The sequence below is a fragment of the Saccopteryx bilineata genome, chromosome 4, assembly GCF_036850765.1.
Source record: "Saccopteryx bilineata isolate mSacBil1 chromosome 4, mSacBil1_pri_phased_curated, whole genome shotgun sequence".
In the NCBI taxonomy this organism is placed as follows: Eukaryota; Metazoa; Chordata; class Mammalia; order Chiroptera; family Emballonuridae; genus Saccopteryx; species Saccopteryx bilineata.
This window is the reverse complement of record NC_089493.1, coordinates 38,899,736-38,921,409: the sequence shown is the minus strand read 5'-3', so window position 1 is coordinate 38,921,409 and position 21,674 is coordinate 38,899,736. Positions and strand designations below refer to the sequence as shown.

Genomic DNA, 21,674 nt, shown 5'->3' with positions numbered 1-21,674 from the left:
TTATTTGTTTGTTTGTTTATTTTGAGAGAGAGAGAGGCAGAAAGAGAAAGATAGGAACATCAAGCAGCTCCCGTATGTGCCCTGACCAGGGAATCAAACGAGCAACCTCTGCTCCAGACGACACTCCAACCAACTGAACTATCTGGCCAGGGCTTAAATATTTGTTTATTTATTGATTGATTTTTATAGGGACAGAGAGAAGAAGAAGAAGAGAGGGAGGGGGAAGGGAAGTATTTGTTGTTCCACTCAGTTGTGCATTCTTTGGTTGCTTTTCATGTGTGCCCTGACTGGGGATCAAACCTGCAACTTTGTCATTTCGGGAAAACACTCTTAAACCACTGAGCTAACTGGCCAGGGCCTGTTCATTTATTTTTTAGTTTCAGAAGCATCACTCTGGTAAAAACTGAAAATTAAAGCCCTCAGTTTAACTTGTTCTGTGCTAATTTTTAAAGTGACATTTAATTTTGTAGTTGGTTGTAAAAACACAGTTAATGTATGAATGAGCCTAACTGAACATATATTTTTGAATTTGTGCACTGAAGTAGCTATCTATGGAGTTGAATTGGCATTTGACTCTTAAAAGTTTCTCATTTCTTACCTTCTTTTCTTTTTGGTGGTTTCAAAGACAGATCGAAATGGCGTCAACTCTTACTGTGCCAAAACAGCTGGTGAAAGCGTCTCCTTGATTTTCAAAAACTGCTTGTATCTAATACTATGGCTTTTATTGTCACTTCCTTGCCCTGCAACCAAAGGTGTTTGGGCTCGGGTCAACCTGAGTGGTAGACATGTGTGCTGTACTCAGGTCACCTCTACTCTGACCTTGTTCGCTTTCCTTGTCCTTTCTGGGAAGCTGCTTGGATTTTCAGGCGGATGTATCCCTGGAGGAGGATGTAGACATGCCCAAGCAATCCTGAATTCTTTTGAAAGTCTATTTTTATTGAGATATAATTGACATAAAACATTTCATAATTTTAAAGTATACAACATGTTGATTTGATATCGTTAATGTATTACAATGTGATTTACCACTCTGTTGTTAGTATGTCACATAATTATCATGTCTTTTATTTGTGAGGGGAACAATTAAGATCTAGTCTCTTAGCAGCTTTGAAATTGCTAATACAGTCCTGTTGGCTGTAGTCACTGTGCTGTACCTCAGGTCAGTCCTGGCATTCTCAGGTGAACAAGCTTAGGTTCATATCAGGAACTTCTGCTGCATGACCATGCTTGAGATCTTCACAGAAGCATTTTCAAAGTCATGCCACTCTTTAAAGGGATGTATACAGTTGAAATTATATCACTGAAAAGAGAACTTTCAGGTTGATGGATACTCAAAGATCATAAGGAGGTATAAGTGAGGTTTAGATTTACCTCAAGGTGGTGCCTACCCTGAGCTTTCCTCATGTTTTTAATGAGATACCTCACATTTCTCAGGGTGACGCCAAGATAGTTTATCCCTGAGAAATTATAATTCTACTTTTTAATTATTTCTATTGTCATTGCTCATTTAATTCTGATTCCCCCATCATCATTTTGTTAAATATTGATACATTTTCAACTTCCTCTCATCTTATTTCTAGTTCTTGTGAGTCAGAGGGCTGCAATTGATTGACCTTTTTTTAAAAACTGCTTTACCAACCATAGAATGAAATCTACAAACGTCCTACGACTGTGTGACATGCAGAGGCTTCTCTATTCGTGTCACTGCATGCTCTGTCTTCTCCTTGAGCCGCTGCTTGAAAATCAAAAGATGGGGCTGTCCAGTGGAACGTGAGAGAGAGATTTAACTTTGAGGAAGTTTTCAATACGAACTGTGTGACCGAACTTCACAGCCATCTGATTTCCAATTTAGTAATTACTGGACTAATTAGATGAGTTACCCTGCAGATGGCACTTAAGTTTCCTGACATATGTGCCCTTGTCATCTATTGCAGATGATACATAAGATGCTTGTTCTTCGCTGAGCATTTGTGTATATGGGATGCAAAATGACTCGAAACTTTCCTGCCAAAGCCTCTAATTTCGTTTGGATTCAGAAGCGGCATCAAACCTTCTTTGGCTTCTTCTGATAGTGCTGCTGGCTCGCTGGGTTCAGCGTTACACATTGACGGTAGAGCTGTGCTGACTACAGCTCTCGTTCGTAACCTATGACATTTAAACTTTATTTTTATTTCTAAATATTGAATAATAAAATTACATAATATATATTTTTATTTTTTTTATTAAATTTAATGCAGTGACATTGATAAATCAGGGTACATATGTTGAGAGAAAATATCTCTAGATTATTTTGACATTTGATTGTGCTGTATACCCCTCCCCCAAAGTTAAATTGTCTTCTGTCACCTTCTTTCTGGTTTTCTTTGTGCCCCTCCCCTCCCCTAACCCCTCTCTCCTTCTTCACCCCCTCCCCCCTCCCCCAACCTCCCGCCATCACATTCTTGTTCATGTCTCTGAGTCTCATTTTTATGTCCCTTCTATGTATGGATTCATCTTAGTTTTTTTTTTCTGATTTACTTATTTCACTCCGTATAATGTTGTCAAGGTCCATCCATGTTATTGTAAATGATCCGATGTCATCATTTCTTATGGCTGAGTAGTATTCCATAGTATATATGTACCAAAGCTTTTTAATCCACTCGTCCTCTGACAGACACTTGGGCTGTTTCCAGATCTTCGCTATTGTGAACAATGCTGCCACAAACATGCGGGTGCATTTCTCCTTTTCGAGCCGTTCTATGATGTCCTTGGGGTATATTCCTAAAAGTGGGATAGCTGGGTCAAAAGGCAGTTCGATTTTCAGATTTTTGAGGAATCTCCATACTGTTTTCCACAGTGGCTGCACCAGTCTGCATTCCCACCAGCAGTGCAGGAGGGTTCCCTTTTCTCCATATCCTCGCCAGCACTTATTCTGTGTTGTTTTGTTGATAAGCGCCATTCTGACTGGTGTGAGGTGATATCTCATTGTGGTTTTAATTTGCATTTCTCTAATGATTAGTGATGTTGAGCATTTTTTCATATGCCTATTGGCCATCTGTATGTCCTCTTTGGAGAAGTGTCTATTCATCTCTTTTGCCCATTTTTGGATTGGGTTGTTTGTCTTCCTGGTGTTGAGTTTTACAAGTTCTTTATAAATTTTGGTTATTAACCCCTTATCAGACGTATTGTCAAATATGTTCTCCCATTGTGTAGTTTGTCTTTTTATTCTGTTCTTGTTGTCTTTAGCTGTGCAAAAGCTTTTTAGTTTGATATAGTCCCATTTGTTTATCCTGTCTTTTATTTCACTTCCCCATGGAGATAAATCAGCAAATATATTGCTCCGAGAGATGTCCGAGAGCTTACTGCCTGTGTTTTCTTCTAAGATGCTTATGGTTTCACGGCCTACATTTAAGTCTTTTATCCATTTTGAGTTTATTTTTGTGAGTGGTGTAAGCTGGTGATCTAGTTTCATTTTTTTGCAGGTAGCTGTCCAATTTTCCCAACACCATTTGTTAAAGAGGCTGTCTTTACTCCATTGTATTTCCTTACCTTCTTTGTCAAATATCAGTTGTCCATAAAGGTGTGGGTTTATTTCTGGGTTCTCTGTTCTGTTCCATTGATCTATATGCCTGTTCTTATGCCAGTACCAGGCTGTTTTGAGTACAACGGCCTTGTAGTATAACTTGATATCAGGAAGTGTGATACCTCCCACTTTATTCTTCTTTTTTAAGATTGCTGAGGCTATTCGTGTCCTCTTTTGGTTCCATATAAATTTTTGGAATATGTGTTCTATATCTTTGAAGTATGTCATTGGTATTTTAATTGGTATTGCATTGAATTTATAGATTGCTTTGGGTAATATAGACATTTTAATGATGTTTATTCTTCTTAACCATGAGCACGGTATATGCTTCCACTTGTTTGTATCTTCCTTGATTTCTTTTATCAATGCTTTGTAATTTTCCGAGTACAAGTCTTTAGTCTCCTTGGTTAAGTTTACTCCTAGGTACTTTATTTTTTTGGTTGTAATTGTGAAGGGGATTGTTTCCTTAATTTCTCTTTCTGACTGTTCATTGTTGGTGTATAAAAATGCTTCTGATTTCTGAGTATTGATTTTATATCCTGCCACTTTGCTGAATTTATTTATCAGGTCCAGTAGTTTTTTGACTGAGACTTTAGGGTTTTCTATATACAATATCATATCATCTGCAAATAATGATAGTTTTACTTCTTCTTTTCCAACTTGAATGCCTTTTATTTCTTCTTCTTGTCTGATTGCTGTGGCTAGGACTTCCAGGACTATGTTAAATAAGAGTGGTGAAAGGGGGCACCCCTGCCTTGTTCCTGATCTTAAGGGTATTGCTTTTAATTTTTTCCCATTGAGTATGATGTTGGCTGTGGGTTTCTCATAGATGGCTTTTATCATGTTGAGGTATGTTCCCTGTATTCCCACTTTGCTGAGAGTTTTGATCATGAATGGGTGCTGGATTTTATCAAATGCTTTTTCTGCATCTATTGAAATTATCATATGGTTTTTCTCCTTCTTTTTGTTTATGTGATAAATCACATTGATTGGTTTACGAATATTGTACCAGCCTTGCCTCCCCAGAATAAATCCCACTTGATCATGGTGTATGATTTTTTCTATATATTGTTGGATCCGGTTTGCTCGCTGCCATCTTCAAAAGCCTACAGAATATTTTTTACATTTTTTTGTATTTCCTTCCAATCTTTATTAAAATTTATATATTTGGAATTTAAACTTTATTTATTTTAAATTTTATTCATTTTTTAGAGAGGAGAGAGAGAGGGAGAGAGAGAGAGAGAGAGAGGAGAGAGAGACAGGGGGGAGGAGCTGGAAGCATCAACTCCCATATGTGCCTTGACCAGGCAAGCCCAGGGTTTCTAACCGGCGACCTCAGCATTTCCAGGTCGATGCTTTATCCACTGCGCCACCACAGGTCAGGCCTAAACTTTATTTTTGAGATAAAAATCATATTCCAGAAAAAACACCCCCTCTTAAAGTATAGACAATTCACTGCTTTTAGTATATTGACGAAGTTGCACAACCATCATCACTATCCAATGCTGGAATAATTTCATTGCCTCAAAATGAAAAAACTGATACCTATTTGCAGTCAGTCTTCATTTCTCCCTCCCCCCAGCTCCTGGGAACAATAAAACATACTTTCTGTCTGCATGGATTTATGTATTCTGGACATTTCACAGAACTGGAATCATATAATATATGGCTTCTTATACTTAGCATAATGTTCTCAAGGTTCATCCATGTTGCAGCATGTATTAGTACTTCATTTTTTATTGCAGAATAATATTCCATTGTTTTGACATAACATATTGTTTATCCATTTTTTTAGTTGATGGACATTTGGCCTATTTCCACTCTTGGCTATCATGAATGATTCTGTTAGGAACATTCATGCACACATTTTTGAGTGAATGTATATTTTCAATTCTCTTGGGTCTATACCTAGAAGTGGAATTGCTGGGTTATGTTTGGAATTTTAAATCACTTTTAAAGAGGACAGTTTGTGTACAACCCTGGTTAAGCAATTCTTACAAGTCCCGGGTTGCTGCCAACTTCTTCGCCATTTCTGTGATACTCCACTCATGTAGAAAGTACAGAAAGTAACCAACATTTAATAAAGCATTTGGCAATCTGTCCATTGTAAGGTATTTTTCCCTGTTGAGAAGGAAGGAAGGGGCCGGAGCCATGAAGTGTGGAATAATAAAAGGGTTTATTGAGTACAGAGTGCTTCCCGCCCGACGAGGTTCCCTGGCCCTGAGGAAAGATGGAGGCCAGGGAAGTTGCAAGGATTAAACCACGTGAGGGATATTTAAAGGGTCCCTAGGGTGGGCGAGCTAATATGACGTGGTGAAATCTCACTGGCTGATGAGGTGTCACTCTTTTCCAAAGGGCTCCTGGGAAGTTTCTTTTGGCGCGCTTGGTTGTGGAGGGTCCTAGTCAAAGTTTCCGGGAGGACCTGAGTTCCCCATTATCCACTGACCTTACATCCATTATGCACCCCTTCAAACTTCCAACTAAGTACTGCTGAACACTTAAAAAAAGATGGAATTGGAATCGACAGGTTCTGGAAGGAACATGAACTCTGTTGAAATAACCAAACTTGCCAAGCTAAGCTTTCTCTCTGGTTCAGCTAGATTTGTATTTATTCCCAGTGTGTTCTCCACCAACTTCAAAAAGTCAAAGTGACTGGAAGTATACAGAGTCTTAACAGTGGTTGTCTTCATCCTTTTCTGTATTTTTTAGATTTTATGTGATGAGATTCATGTTGCTTTATAATGGAAAAATAGACTTTATTCAAAAAGAAAAAAATAGATTTGTTAATGAATGAAATTATTAGGTTCAAATGTTTCTGCTTATGAATGATATGAACCCTCTTTTTTCTAAGACCAAATTTTATGTAAATCATGTCCTATATTGTCAGTGTTACTGACCCACTTTCCAGAAGTTTTCATTGATAGGTACATTTTTCAACGTGTTGTGGACACAGCTGCATTCAACATTTATTCAGGCATTAAATATTTATTGAGTGCTTACCCTATACTAGCTGCTGAGGGTACAGTAAATAACTGAGGCATAGGCCCCATTCTCATGAAGTTTAAAAGTTAACATTTGAAAACTGTTGAGAAAGCTGTCAAAGGCTTGGCAGGTGGGAACATATGGTATAAACATCTTGATCCAGTGGAAAAGAAAGGCTTGCAGAGGAAGTATAGTATCAGTCAGCCAGAAGAGAGGTAAGCACTTGTCCCACAGAGTTGAAATAGCCTATTTAAAGGTTTGGAGGTGACCGATGTGTGGGGAACCAGAAATAGATGAATGCACTCACAATAGAGTTTGATGTTGGTGAGTGATGAGTGACAAAGGCTGGAATCAGTAGCTAGGTCATAAAGACCTTGTAAACCATGTAAAGGAATTCAAATTTTGTCCTCCGGGTAATGGAAAGCCATCGGAGAGTGGATTAGTTTCCTAATGTTACCATGACACATTACCATAAACGTGATGACTTCAAACAACAGAAATTTATTCTCTCACAGTTTTAGGTTCTGGCGGCCACTGGTAACCTTGGCATTCCTCAGTGACAGGCTTCATGGCTCCAGTCTCTGCCTCCATATTTATGTTACTTTCTTCTGTGTCTTCCCCTTTTCTGTCTCTTATAGGATACTTTTAGGGCCCACTCTAATCAAAGATTATCTCACATTAAGATTCTATCCTGATTGCATATGAAATTTTCAAATCAGGTCACATTCTAAGATTCAGGATAGACATATCTTTCAGGGGAACTGCAATCCAGTCCACTACAGTGGGTTTTAGGAGGGCAGTTGAACAAATCAGATGTATTTCAGAAGAATCACTCTGGCTACTGTGTGGAGAAAGGATTCAAGGGGATGAGACTGGGCACGTGGAGACCAGAGGAGTGTGGGGAAAGGATGCTAATGGCTTTGAAGGTAAGAAAGTGGAAACAAGTGGAGAAAATACTTTGAAGGTGGTTGGTTGCAAAGAGGAAGAGAGAGAGGGCTGTGGTTGAGGATTACGTGGTGGTAAGGAGCTTTTAAAGGAAGAGAGATACCATATTCCCTCATGTATAAGACACACCCTTTTCCAAAAAAATTGGGATCTACGAACTGGGTGCGTCTTATACAGTGGTTGTAGATTTTTTAAACTTGCATTTCCTGCCTTTTTTTTTGTGCAGATATTGAGTTGTATGAATTTTGTAATGAATAAAACTTGAGTTCAATAATTTTATGTAATATATATATTTTTTTCAAAATTTGGGCCCCAAAATTAAGGTGCATCTTATTCATGGGGAAATACGGTACTTGGTACATTTTTTTTCCCCCAGTTGAGAACCTGGGGAGTTGGGGAGGAGGCAGACAGACAGACTCCCGCATGCACCCAACTGGGATCCACCTGGCATGCCCACCAGGGGATGATGCTTGACCCCTCTGGGGTGTTGCTCTGCTGCAGTCTGAGCCATACTAGTGCCTGAAGGGGAGGCCATGGAGCTGTCCTCAGTGCCTGGGCCAACTTTGCTCCAATGAAGCCTTGGCTGTGGGAGTGGAAGAGAGAGATAGAGAAAAAAAGGAGAGGGGGAAAGGTGGAGAAGCAGATGGGTCCTTCTCCTGTGTGCCCTGGCTGGGAATCGAACCTGGGACTTTCACACACCAGGCTGATGCTACTTGGTACATTTTTAATACAGATGAGAAAGATGGTGTATCTATAAAGGGAAGTAGTTGGAAATGCAGAAGTGAGGGGCAAGAAAGCAGAGATAAAGTTGTCATGGCCTGACCTGTGGTGGCGCAGTGGATAAAGCGTCGACCTGGAAATGCTGAGGTCGCCGGTTCAAAACCCTGGGCTTGCCTGGTCAAGGCACCTATGGGAGTTGATGCTTCCAGCTCCTCCCCCCTTCTCTCTCTCTGTCTCTCTCTCCTCTCTCTCCCTCTCTGTCTCTCTCCTCTCTAAAAATAAATAAAGTAAAAAAAAAAAAAAAAAAAAAAAAAAAAAAAGAAAGCAGAGATAATTGTTTTGGTGAAAGGAAGACTGTCCCAAGCACAGAATGCATGAAAAGCAGCACCCTTGCCCCGTATTTGACCGCTCCTGGATAGTGTATCAGCTCTGAAAAGGTCATGATGCTGCTGCTGAGGATGATGGTTACTCCTGTGTGAGAACTCGCTATGTGCCAGGTGTCTCACAAGCTGTTTTCCCTGTGTTATCTCATTTAAGCTTTGATGTAGCTATATTTATTAACCATCTCCTTTAATTGCTTAGGAACCTGAAGTGCAGAGAGGTTAAACAATCTGCTATGGCCACACAGATAATAAGTGGTACAGAGTCATTCTCTTCCAGGCAGTGCGACTGATGAGCCCATGGCAGTAAGCACCGCTGTCTGTGCTGCCTCGGAAGGGCCAGGGGATAATCACTGGGCTTAGACTGTCTTTTCATGGAATATGTTGGCTTTGATAGCAGGCACTATTATCATTTTGCTGTTATCTTACCTGCTGTTTTTGTGTTTTCTTTTATTGGCTTGCCATTAGACAGGTTTAGTGAGGCAGTACTATTCATTTTCTTTATCTTTTGATGGAGTTAGGTCTGCTTTGATTCATCCTTTTTCTGTTTATCTGGATGGTAGGGTAAGGTGAATATTGTTTCTTCATATTTATTAATGTATAAATACATATTAAATCTGCTCAAGGATTAAAGCTCCTCTTAGGAGATTCATTTTCCTAAGCTTTCACATAGACCCAACTCCTTTGAATAACTCATACTGATGCTTACTCAGTAATCAATTTCTCTATACAAGTTGATGTCTGGATTTCTTTACTGAATGTTGTCTTGGCTCAAATGTCATTTTCTTAGAGGAGTCTTTCCTACACTCCAAACTAGTTCTGGTTTTCCTGTTATATACACCTCATAGCTGGATGCAATGGCTGGAACTCTATGACATACTGGATAACACTTAATCAGGGTTATTTAAAGCTCAGGGTTTTTTTGATAAGGAGAATGAGGAAGATGGAATTTCATCTTCCAAAATTTTAAAATATTAGCAGTCAAAATGTAATTTTAATTTTTTATACAAATGACATAGATTAGGAATTTTCTTGTCACCATTGATAATAATCATCATATTGCACAATTGGATTTGCCAACATGTATCCAAGAAATGACTTTTGCTCCAATCGCTATTATTATTATTATTATTTGTATTTTTCTGAAGCTAGAAACCGGGAGAGACAGTCAGACAGACTCCCGCATGCGCCCGACCGGGATCCACCCGGCATGCTCACCAGGGGGCGACACTCTGCCCACCAGGAGGCGATGCTCTGCCCCTCCGGGGCGTCACTCTGCCGCGACCAGAGCCACTCTAGCGCCTGGGGCAGAGGCCAAGGAGCCATCCCCAGCGCCCGGGCCATTTTTGCTCCAATGGAGCCTCGGCTGTGGGAGAGAAAGAGAGAGACAGAGAGGAAGGAGAGGGGGAGGGGTGGAGAAGCAAATGGGCGCTTCTCCTGTGTTCCCTGGCCGGGAATCGAACCCGGGTCCTCCGCACGCTAGGCCGACGCTCTACCACTGAGCCAACCGGCCAGGGCCCAATCGCTATTATTGATGGATGTATATGTCTGAAAGTTTGTCCCAAGTGATTATTTTTTAAACTTTATGCAGCTATATTAGTAAGAGACTTGCCTTTTATGACAGTGATTATGGTCCATGACCATTTCCAGATCAGTACATTTGATGGATACCTCTCTTATAGTTTGCGTCCTTGAATTGAATATTAGCTTGAGGAGGACTGAGAAGAGTTGGATTGCAGGTGGAAGAAACCACATGTGCAGAAGTATAGAGGTCTGTCCTCCGAGGAAGCGGCCCAGCGGTTTATGGTCCTGGGGATGCCAGCAAGTCAGGACTTGTAGAGTATTTGCCACTCTCATTAATAAACATAAAGATTCTGAATAAATTTGATCATGAGTTAGAACTAAGAGTTGAGTCACTTTAATTGTGATGCCCTTTCTTCCCTTTGTGTTCTCTTGCCAGTTCCTCCTGAAGCCATTGGCTTCTTGTCTGCAGTTGGGGTCTTTATTGTTCTTCTGGCTGTCCTGTTCCTCTTCATCAACAAGAAGCTGTGTTTGGAAAAGATAGGAGGCCTTTCCTGCTCGGAGCAACAAGGGAAAAGGAAACACTCCAAAGACAAGACTGGGATCCACGAAGAGCTGGGTAAGCATCACGCTTCACATTCTCCTGAGTGTGGCCACTTGCTATGGTTTGGGTCAGACGAGGAGTGTCACTCTTTCCAGGATGGGACTCATTAAGAAATCACCCATGAGCTGTTTGGTCCACCCTGTGGTGGGTGTGATGAATGGACGTTACTAAAACGTACGTTAACTCTATGAAAGTAATGCTGCCCTTTGAGTTAGAAGAGCAGATGGGTAAAGCTGACCACTACTTATCATCTTCTTAGCTTTTTAGGTGTCTTTGTTGAACTGCCCTCTGACTAAATGACTAAAACTTGAAGAAAAAAAAATTTGATCGACGAGAGCCTTGGTGTGTTTTGGTCTTGTTATCTTGGAACAAAGTTGACATTTCACTGCAGTTCGCTGTTTCTGAGGTTTTTGGTGCTCAGGACCACTCCTCATTTCGTATTGCAACAGCCACTTCTCCAAAGAAGGTTTTTACTCTCGAAGTTCACCAAATCTACTGCATCACTTACTAACTGCCTTCAGTGTGATGGGGGAATGTAACATATTTAAAGAAACAATTGGCTTGCTGTTCTTAAAGGACATGTTCTATTTTCAATTACTGAAGTGTAGAACTTTGTGATCTAGGATGTTGTCACGGAGTGATGGTTATCATATGCAAGATGAACATTCAAAGACAGTGCTGTTATCTTACAGGGAACAATTTGCTTTCTTTCTTTTTTTTTCTTTTTTTAATTAATCTGAAACTCATAGGGTACCAGGCAAGAGGTAACTGGTGGAAGAACAATCTTATATATATAATATATAAATATATATATATTTTCTTCCATTATATTTTTGATCAGAGGAAAATCCTTGAGGAAAACACTTTCTAGTCATCTCACCACCTGGGTTTGTTTTAAGACCTGGGCCAAGGAGAATATTTGGCTTATTGATATGGCAGCTTTTGTAGCCATGGTTAGTTCACCTTTTTGCTTTGTTATAAGAAAATACAAAATTTAGTCATAAATGTTTTATTAATTACCTATTGCTTCATAACAAATTACTCCCAAACTTTTACACTTAAAACAAATATTCGTTAGCTCCCAGTTACTGAAGTGCAGGAATTTGGGAACACCTTAGTTGGGTGGTTCTAGAGTGAGGTTTCTCATGAGGCTGTAGTTGCAGTTTCTCTTGCAGCCATCTGAATTCAGGCTTGTCTGGGACTGATGGACTCCCTTCTAGGATGGCAGAAAGCTTCAGTGCCTGCCCATGGGGAGCCTTCCATGAGGCTGCTTGAATGTAGTCATGACATTGCAGCTGGCTTTCCCCAGAGTGAGCGATCCAAGAAAGGAGAGGAAAGAGGAAGCCACAGTCCTCTTCCGAGCTGGTCTGGAGAGTCATACATTGTCACTTCTACCTCATGCTATTTATCCACTAAGTACAGCCTCCACTCTAGGGAGGGGGCCTTAGGCTCGACTTTGAAGGGAAGAGTATCTAAGAGTGTGTAGGTATATTTAAAACTCGCCACAGGAGATGATAAGGGGAGGGGTGTAAGTTGCAAATCTGGCAATCGATTTGGTATTGTTGCTGTTTCAGTGGACTTATGTTTTGAACTCCACTTAGGACATCTGACTCATCTTCTGAAAATAAACCGGAATATTTTAAATAGAGTTTGTTGTGTGAAATCTGGTTTAACCACTACTATCCCATCTGGGACGTAAGTTAGTAGGATAAATAGACTTCTGCTTGGTCATGAGGTGGCATGGAGGTAGGATTTCCCCTGATCGTACTTTTCTCTCTTCAGCAGCTGTCACTGGATCTTGGAAAATTATGGAACCTTTCTAAACTTTAGTTTCCTTATCTGCATATTGGGATTATTGATCCAGACCTTACAGGGTTGATATAAATTAAATGAATCAGTTTTGTGTAGAGACCAGCCTGGTGTCTATAGTGAAAGTGCTAATAGAACTTAACCCATAGCTGTGCAGCATCAACAACATAATAGTCACAGTAATGGCTTCTAGGAACGACGTCACATGTAAACGCATTATATTTATTGCTGAAACCGGGAGAGTAAAGTTGGTGATGTTTTCTCCTTTGCAAATGATTACAGCTACAAAGAACTGAGGTTAGAGCTACTTTCTTTTTGTCTTGTTTGACATGTTATAGTATTTTAGAGATAATTATGAATTATACTTGCAAATAAGTTGAAGATTGAAGGTAATGTTGAAACAATAGCAATAAAGGATGAACCAGAAGCTGTTAGCTCAAGAAACACTGAAAAATCCATGTCTCAAAATTCAGAGTCAGGTCAGAAAGGGGGCTTTAAAAATACTTTAATCAGGAGGATTATAATGTCTAAGAAGCAAACACCTTCATTTTAGCATTTCTCCTATTAAAAAATTTAATTATCACTGGTTATGAATCTTTGAAAAACATACTTCTTTCTAGCCCAGATTTTATCTAACATGATATTTGCCTTATTTATCTTCAGAGCACTGATTTCTCAGTGCAGTTGTGATGCTCTAATGTGTATTTTGACAAATGTAAAGAAGTGAGGAAGGCAGCCCTGCGTGGTGGGAGAGGCACAGTACAGACAGCCGAACCTCAGCTTTGCCACTAATTGGCCGTGACATTTTGGGAAGCTCACTTCATCTCTCTGGGCCTTAAGTCCTCATGTGCAAATTGATGAGTCTGTGCTAGCTCTCTCCCAATTCCTGTTGTGCAGTCCTGTTTGATTCTTACCGTTACCATAGCAATTTCTTCTCTAGGTCTCAGTCTATAAATGAAAGAGGCCTAATAAGAATCATTACAAAATCAACTAGCTCATCCTGTTCTTAGGTTGAACCATATAAAATTGCTGTTTTTATAGATCGAAAATGGCTGATTATCGGAAACCTAATTATTAGAATCTAATATATATGAGGATCTAAGAAATAAAATAATTCTTTTTGTTTGTATGCTGGTATTAGAGAGGTAGGAGTAACACTTAATATTTTGAACCCACTAAGTAAAGTAATTTACCTGACTAAAATACCTTACCTTTTTTTTAGGCTATGTATTTTTCAAAGTTCAAAGAATTTACATATAATATTCTATCTGGATTTAGGTAAGGGGAGAGAGAATTGGGAACTGTTTCTTTCTAGTAACACAGGTAATAATAATAGTTAAGAGTAATTGGTAGCTATAATTTATTTAGCACTTACTATTGTTATGTACCTGTTAAGTGTGTTACATGCATTATTTGGTTTCTTTATGTAAGATACTTGGGTTGTTCATTGGCAGTGATTGCTTTGGGGGAACAGTAGATACCACTTGGAATAAAGAAATCATTGTTTAACTTTGAGTTAAAAAATTGACTAAAAATAGAAGTTCTGTGGTAAGATAATGGTTTTTAAACAAATCTACCTTTGAGAGAAAGAGAAGAATTTTCTTCCTCCTGAAAAGTTTTCTTTATTTATCAAAGGCAAAATTCAGAAGTCAGAACTTCATTTTAAGAGGCACATGTAGAAAGGACAGATGATGTGTGGTGAGGGCTGCACCCCCCAGGCAGGGAGGGGAGGAAGGAAGCCCTTACACTACTGGAAAGGGTGGCCTGTGGCTTGGAAAGATGACAGAGAAAGAGATTCTAAGGGCTTAAGATATTGCTTAGACCCCAAGAAGGGTGGCTGATGTGGGGTGGGGTCAAAATAGTTGTAGTGAGATGATTAGAATCCAACACGGGCCAAGGGAGAGGCGGACCACATAGAGCCACGTGCTTCCCATGTAGAGCAATGGCAACAGACTGCCTTGCACACGTCTCATGTCTGCCTGGGTGGCTGCAGTGTGTAGACATGCTGGTGGGGACGGAGGGATAGAGAACCTGAGAAGATACCCCAAACTTCCTCAGGTGAGCAGTTCATGTCAAACGGGTTTTAGAGTTTTTGCATACCTCTGTGGGGAAAAGACAGTGAAGGAATCAGTCAGTGAACATACCAGAGAGTTGCTGCAGTGAGCGCTGATGTGGGCCCGTATCAAAAGCTGGGGGGGTAAACTACCTGAGGCCTCCTGGCATCAGGGCCAGCTTGTGGCTGTGCAAGCTGTGCAGTTACTGCACAGGGCCCTGTGCTTGGAAGGCCTTGTGCTTGGAATGCCTCATGCTTGGAAGGCCCCATGCTTGGAAGGTCCCGTGTTTGGAAGGTCCCGTGTTTGGAAGGTCCCGTGTTTGGAAGGGCCCCATGCTTGGAGGGGCCGCGTGATCAGAAGAGTTCCTGTGCTTGGTTTAATGCTCTGCTGTTGCTATCTTGAAATTCTTAATGATTTTTAAACCCAGGGCCCTCCATTTTCATTTTGCACTGGGTCTTGCAAATTATATAGCTTTAAAAGGAGTACCAGGTGATTTATGAGGTGGGCAGGGGTGGGTTTATTGCTAATTTCTTCTTTCAGGTCAGCAGGGGAAGGACTTGGGCAGAGTGTTAACGCTAGCCCAATCTGCTGTTGCTTACACCCACAGATGACCCATCTGGCGGTTCCCCACTGCTCAGCCAGGTAGTTCCCTCCCTGGCTAGTTCAGTTCAGCTCTACTTTGGTCAGCAAGAACACTTTTCCCTCCATGATGCTTTCCCTTCCCACTGCTCCATATATACCATGAGGCTACCAATGGTTTAGTTTTGCACAGGGATTAAAAAAAAAAAAGATATTTAGAAAAAATGTCTATAAGATTATTCAAATTACAACCAACTCTGCTTTATATTCAAGATTCTGAGGGTTTTACAAAATTTTAGTGAATCTGAACAAAACAGAAGAGTCTGGCTGTCCCATTGACATCACTTCCAGTGATTCCAGTGATTTTCCACCGTCCATGAGCTCAGGGTGGTTAACTCTTTTCTGAACCCGCAGGAAATTTCAGGTGGACCGGCAGTTGAAAAGAACTAATTTTTCCTTCTAGGCCTAAAGATGAAAGAGCAATGACAATTTTTTCAATGATGATATGAATCAGGATCTGAACCAGATGTAAAAATAACAACATAAAGTGTACTGGCCAGCACACATGGATGGCTACTTTATTTATAGATTTAGGCTTCTGGAAATGGAGAGGGACATTTAGACATGTGTCCCTGTGACAGTTGTAAATAACCAGCATTTGTTTGTGTATGCTTCATGTTCAGTGTGGTTGATAAATGAAACAAGGGAAGAAAACAGTGTTTCTAGGATAAGGTAAGAGCAGTACAACCTGTGTTTTTCTTTACTGGGAGAGTGTGCTTGCCATCTTGAGCACTGTGCTTCCTTTCCGCTGTACCCAGAGCCTGGGTTTCTTCATCTGCAGATCTGTGTGGTGGCTGGGGCTTCGACTACTCAGATGAAATTTTAAGTGGATCAAAAATTCTGGAATTCAATAAGTGCTTAATATTCTTCTTTTTTTTTTCTAATAGGATGACTAAAAATTGTAAGTGCCACAAAAATGCTTTTTATACAATATGCAAATTTTTGGATTACACAATAGTTTAATTTAGTTATGGATTGGTTACTCTTTAGAAAGTGGAAATCTTCTACCCCCACTGTCCCCCTCCTTTATCCCTACTTTTCAGTTTTTTTGTCCTGAAATCGTAGCGGGATACATGGAATAATCCTTCTACACTTCTTGTGTGACCATTCCCCAATGGCTCACATGCAAAACAAGACCCAACTTGAAGGGTGACCTAGAGTGAAGACACCCTTATTAACAATCTATTTGAGAAGCATGTTTTCTTCTGAATTTAATGCTTAATTTTCTTTAAAAAAACAAATTTGTCTAACCATGTGTTATATTAGGTTGAATTCTATGAAGTTACTGTTTTTATAGGTTGGAAGTTTCACATGGTTCACCTCAGACATCAGATGAAAACTTAGAATTGAGGAGCTATAAAGATTGGTTTGAACATCAGGACAAAGCTTGGTGTATCTCATTGTGCTGTCCAGCTACTTATCTTGATGACTTAATTAAGACAAATAATTAAGAATACTTTCAGTAGATCTATCAAAGTATTACTATTTGAACCCAGTTTGATGGATGCAAATTTCGAAGAACCCAGTTGGGAAGTTACTGGTTTGAGAATACTCATTCATCCATTCAGTATTATTTATTGAAAATCCATCTTCACAGTATGTGAAGCATTGGAAGTAAAATGGTGAGAAAGAAAGATAGATGTAGTCCCTATTCTCTTAGAAATTATATTTTTGGATAAAGACAAAAACAAAACTGAAAGTGAACAGACAAATAAAATAGTTATAGATTGTTATAAATGCTATAAAGTCATAAAATAAAGACTAATTGACAGGATGTGGAGATTTACCTTAGAGAGGGCTGAGCACATTTTGCTCATTGCTACCTATATATGTATATAGAGACACACAGACACAAACATATTGGTTCTGTTTTTCTTGGAGAATAATTACTAATATACTTCCCAATGGCTACTACAAGCATTTTAGTTATCCTACCATATATATGGAGAGATAGAGAGAGTGAGTAGGGAAGGAGGGAAAGAGGGGGATAATTTAAAGATATTCATTTATGTGAATATGAAGGCTGGCAAGTCCAAGATCTACAAAGTAGGTCAGTAGGCTAGAAACCCAAGGAAAGCTAATGTTGCAGTCTAAGTCTGAAGGTCACTTGCTGACGGATACTTATCTTACTCAGGGTAGGTCAGTCTTTGTTCTATTAAAGTCTTCCACTGATTGGATGAGGCCCACCCACATAACGGAGGGCAATAAGCTTTTTACAAAGTATGCCATTTTAAATGTTAATCTCATCCACAAAAAAAAACAGCCTCAGGAAAATATCCAGAGTAATGTTTGATTAAATATCTGGGTTCTGTGGCCCATCCAACTTGAAATAATCACATTGAATAAATCACTACAGGAACTTACTTAATAATCTGTGTTTGTGTTCTTATTTCTTTCAGTGTATTATGTTAGGGAGGTTGTGAGAGATCTTTATTTTAAAAAAACTTTATTATGTAAATTTTTAAGCATATAGGGAAATAGGGAGAGAATGCTATAATGAACACCATGTAATTATTAAGAAAGACAATTCATTTCTAAGTTATCCCCTTTGTCTTCATTTCTCTGCTTAGGAGGGAATGATATGTCCTTTTAAAATATCTGTACTTTACTTTTTTTGTTTTTCAATTTAGACAATGGATTATAGTCCCTGGCTCAAGAATTTGACTCAGCAAATGAGCATGTTCCACAGCTAGCTGATTGCTGAAGATGGGGACATTAGATTAAACATTGGGAGGACACTAAGAGTCATTCAGTAGATCTGGGCACAATTGAATTTGGAATATAAGCAGGTCTACTTTCTGAGGTACTTACATACGGTGCTTAGTGAGTTACTTTGCAAACAGATTCTTCTTGTGGCATTTGAGCTTCCTTTGTGATGCTAGGATATTAATAAAAACCAATCTGAAGCTCTCTGTAGTACGAATTACTGTGGAAAGATTTAATACCACTTTGCCAAAGACTGTAGAGCATCTATCTCATCTATCTATCTATCTATCTATCTATCTATCTATCTATCTATCTATCTATCATCTATCTATCATCTATCTATCTCTAACATACTTAGTTCTGAGTCTTAATTTTTGGCAGAAACTCTGAGTCTTTTTGTATTTGAAGTTGTCAAACATGGAATTTTATGACTGAGCATTCTAAGTAGACGTCAGTAAACCTTGGTAGATCTTGGTAGGACAAATAGAAACAACCAGTAAATGTTTGTTGCTTGTTGGACTGAAGCAACAGTTTTAATTCTGCAGCATGGGTTACCAGGATGATCTGAGGAAGCCTTAAACACACATCCTGTTGCTGGAGATAGTGAAGTTATCTCACCAACTTTCTGGGTAGTTTTGAAGGACTTTGACATAGTGGAGATGAGCATATCGTCCTTATTTATACATGAGGAAATGGCTTGTAATTCAAAGCTCGTGCTTTTGTTTGCACATGCTGAAGAAGGGCATCATTAATGACAGTTGTTTTCTCTATGATATCTTCCAGAGATACATCATGCCTGGAGGATACCATGGGTGGCATATGTTACATTTATCAGGGAATATTGGGTTTTGTGCTTCTTTTGTCAGCAAGATAGTAATGCTCATTATACTTCAAAGAAGCACATGCCTTAAATAAAAAAAAAAATTAGTTTAAGATATTTACTCACCTCTTGAGTAACAGGGAAAAAGGATTATTGTTTGAGTAGAAGAGTTAATACAGATCACTCTTTCAGCATTGAAGTGGGTGTCTATGAGTTTATATGCTTCATGCTATTTGAGTAATCTGTTTTAAACCAGTTATTAGAGTAATAGGTTTAATCTCTCATCATTTTTTATTAACCTGACAAAGTAAAGTAAGAGAAAGGGCGTGCCTTTGGTTATATGTTTCTGTTAAAATATCTGCATTTCCTCTAAAACCCGCTTACAGGAGCAAATGCCTTATTCACAAAAGCTCTCACAGTGGTTTCAAGCCTGTATTATTCTCGGCTATCTGGTTGAGGTTGAATGACAAGATGACAGGTATTATTTGAAGTGTGTGAACTTAGGCTTTTCAAAAACATTTTGAATCTTATTTTCTTAGTTTCTATACACTGAATCCTCCAAAACAGTTCTTAATACGTACTTAAGAAGAATTAATGTCAGTTTTATAGAATAAAATTGCTGTCTGCTTAAAAACTGCTATTCTTTTTTGTTTTTTCCCAGTGAGCATTGATGACAGAGTGGTAATTTAGAGTTGTCATTCCACAGAAGTGTGGGCTACTTGATACGAGAGGGGGTGATGTAGAAAACCTTACTTTTAGGGCATTAACTCAAGGCACATTATGGAAAGTATGGTGAAGCTCTCAATGTCTTATCTTTACTCTTTAGTACAAAGCTCTTTCTTTTTTAAGTTGGACTTTCATCTTCCCAAATCCTTCCATCACTCCTCTGTCCCTAAATAAGTATGCTTACTAAAGCTATGCTTGGAGGCTCATGATTTTATGTGTGAAGGATGTAAGGGTCCTTTCACATTTCTATTTTTGGGATGGCTTTATGGTCTAAGACCTAACTGCAATTGGTTTGGGATGGCTTTATGGTCTAAGACCTAACTGCAATTGGTTTTAAGAACATCTCAAGGAAAGGGTTCTATTTAGAGTTTTCCCCAAAGAATCTGAAAATAACCAAAATGTGTATTTTTTGTGGGATTATGTTTAGAAATGGGATGCCAACGTGAAATATCATTTTCCATACAGTTGGAGGATTTTTCTTTCTATTATTTGCTTTATGGCAGATGATAAATATGTGAATACTCAAATTTATACTGGTAATTTTTTGAGGAATAGATTGCTAGTATATTGCTACCAGAAAGTAGAATCCCATTTATTTTTGTTAATGGCAGTAAATCCTAGTGGAACTGCACTGCGCTAACAGGAGACCATGGAGGTGTTTGGTGTTCCTTAGCAAGGAAGTTTCCATATTTTTAGTGAGAAATTGGAAGGATTGAAAGAGAAGAAGAAAAAAGTAAAAGGCATTACTAGCTTACAATAGAAATATGACTGCATTTTGTTTTAACTAATAGACATAATCGGTGTAACTATGTATAATAAAATGCTATATAATAGGTCATACGTTTATGTAGAATTAATTAAGATTGTTTGAATCTACTGTCATGCTTAGAAAACAGTACTTCCCAGTTCTCAGGTGAAATTTCATGCCAAGGGAAAGGGAAATGTAGAAAGGGTGTTTTCAAATATTCTTTGATTGGGGACACTTGGGCTGGGCAGACAGATCTGAGGGATGGCATGTGCCACCCACTAATGTCTGCAACTGCTTGGATCCCATTAAGACTGCTGCTTTTGATGGGATCCCAGGGGGATCTCATTGTTAATGTTTGCCAGACACAGAAGTATTGACATCGTCATGTTATTAGCAATACTATCCTAAGAGCCCAGTCATCCAGAACCCTGGGAGAACTTATTTTGATAACCACTAATGAAGAAGATAGAATTTGTAGCAATAGTCATTTCAGTAATAAGCAATTTTAATACCTGCTTAGTTTTAGGCTTGTGTAAACAGACGAAAGGAAAAACATGTGGAAGCCTATTGAGCACTTGCTAGCATTGATTTAGGTTGAGAGTCCCAACTTAAGAGTATTTATGTGTTCATTCATAGACAGAAGGGGGCCAGTATAAATAAGAATGCCACGTCTTAGAACCTAGCAAAAGCATATGCAATAGATTAATAATTTGTGCTAGCATGGTTTTCTGGCTATGAGTGAAAATTTCATTAGATGAAAAATTTATATTTCCCTTATCACAAACATAGTGGGAACTTGATTAAAACTTATGTAATTGTTGATTGTAGGTCATCTTTCAGAGACAGACTAACATCCCCAATCTGTGCTATTTTAGCAGTGACAGTGGAGGATAAGGGTCTCTTTTGAGACTCACACACACAAAAAAAATAGAAACATCATATCCAGGAAAAAGCTTATTCATTTACTATTTTGCGTATAGTTTAAATTTTTAAAAAACCATCCCCAGATCTTATAGGAAGTTAGCCTCCAGTGTTATTTCCACTGTCTCTTATAACCTTTTAAAATTGTATTATTCCATTTATATAGAATTCCCAGAAAAGGCAAATTATAAAAACAGAAAGTAGATTAGTGGTTGCCTGGGGCTGGAGTGGGAATGGGGATTAATTATATATGGTCATTAGAGATCTTATTGAGGTGATGTAAGTGTTCTTACACTGGGTTATAATAATGGTTGCACAACTCAATAAACTTACTAAAGTGTTGAACTACTCACCAAAAATGGGTAGGTTTTATGACCTGTGAAACATACCTCAATAAAACCTTGCTGTTCACAGTGTGTCAGTGGACCAGCAGCATAAGCATGATCAGATTAGGAAAGGAAAACCTTAGGCCCCTCTTCTAACCTCTTAATGAAAAAATAATGATTATACGGTTAATAGTACCCTGGAATATTTTTA

General features: G+C 38.9%; 1 protein-coding gene across 1 annotated transcript in view; it reads left to right on the top strand.

Annotated features, from left to right (window-relative positions):
* SYT16 (synaptotagmin 16) overlaps positions 1-21,674 on the top strand; it is a 229,995-nt gene that overhangs the window by 109,462 nt on the left and 98,859 nt on the right. Inside the window, exon 2 of the mRNA XM_066276542.1 lies at positions 10,550-10,729. The gene's annotated coding sequence lies outside the window, so the exon portion shown is untranslated. The remainder of the gene's footprint in view (positions 1-10,549; positions 10,730-21,674) is intronic.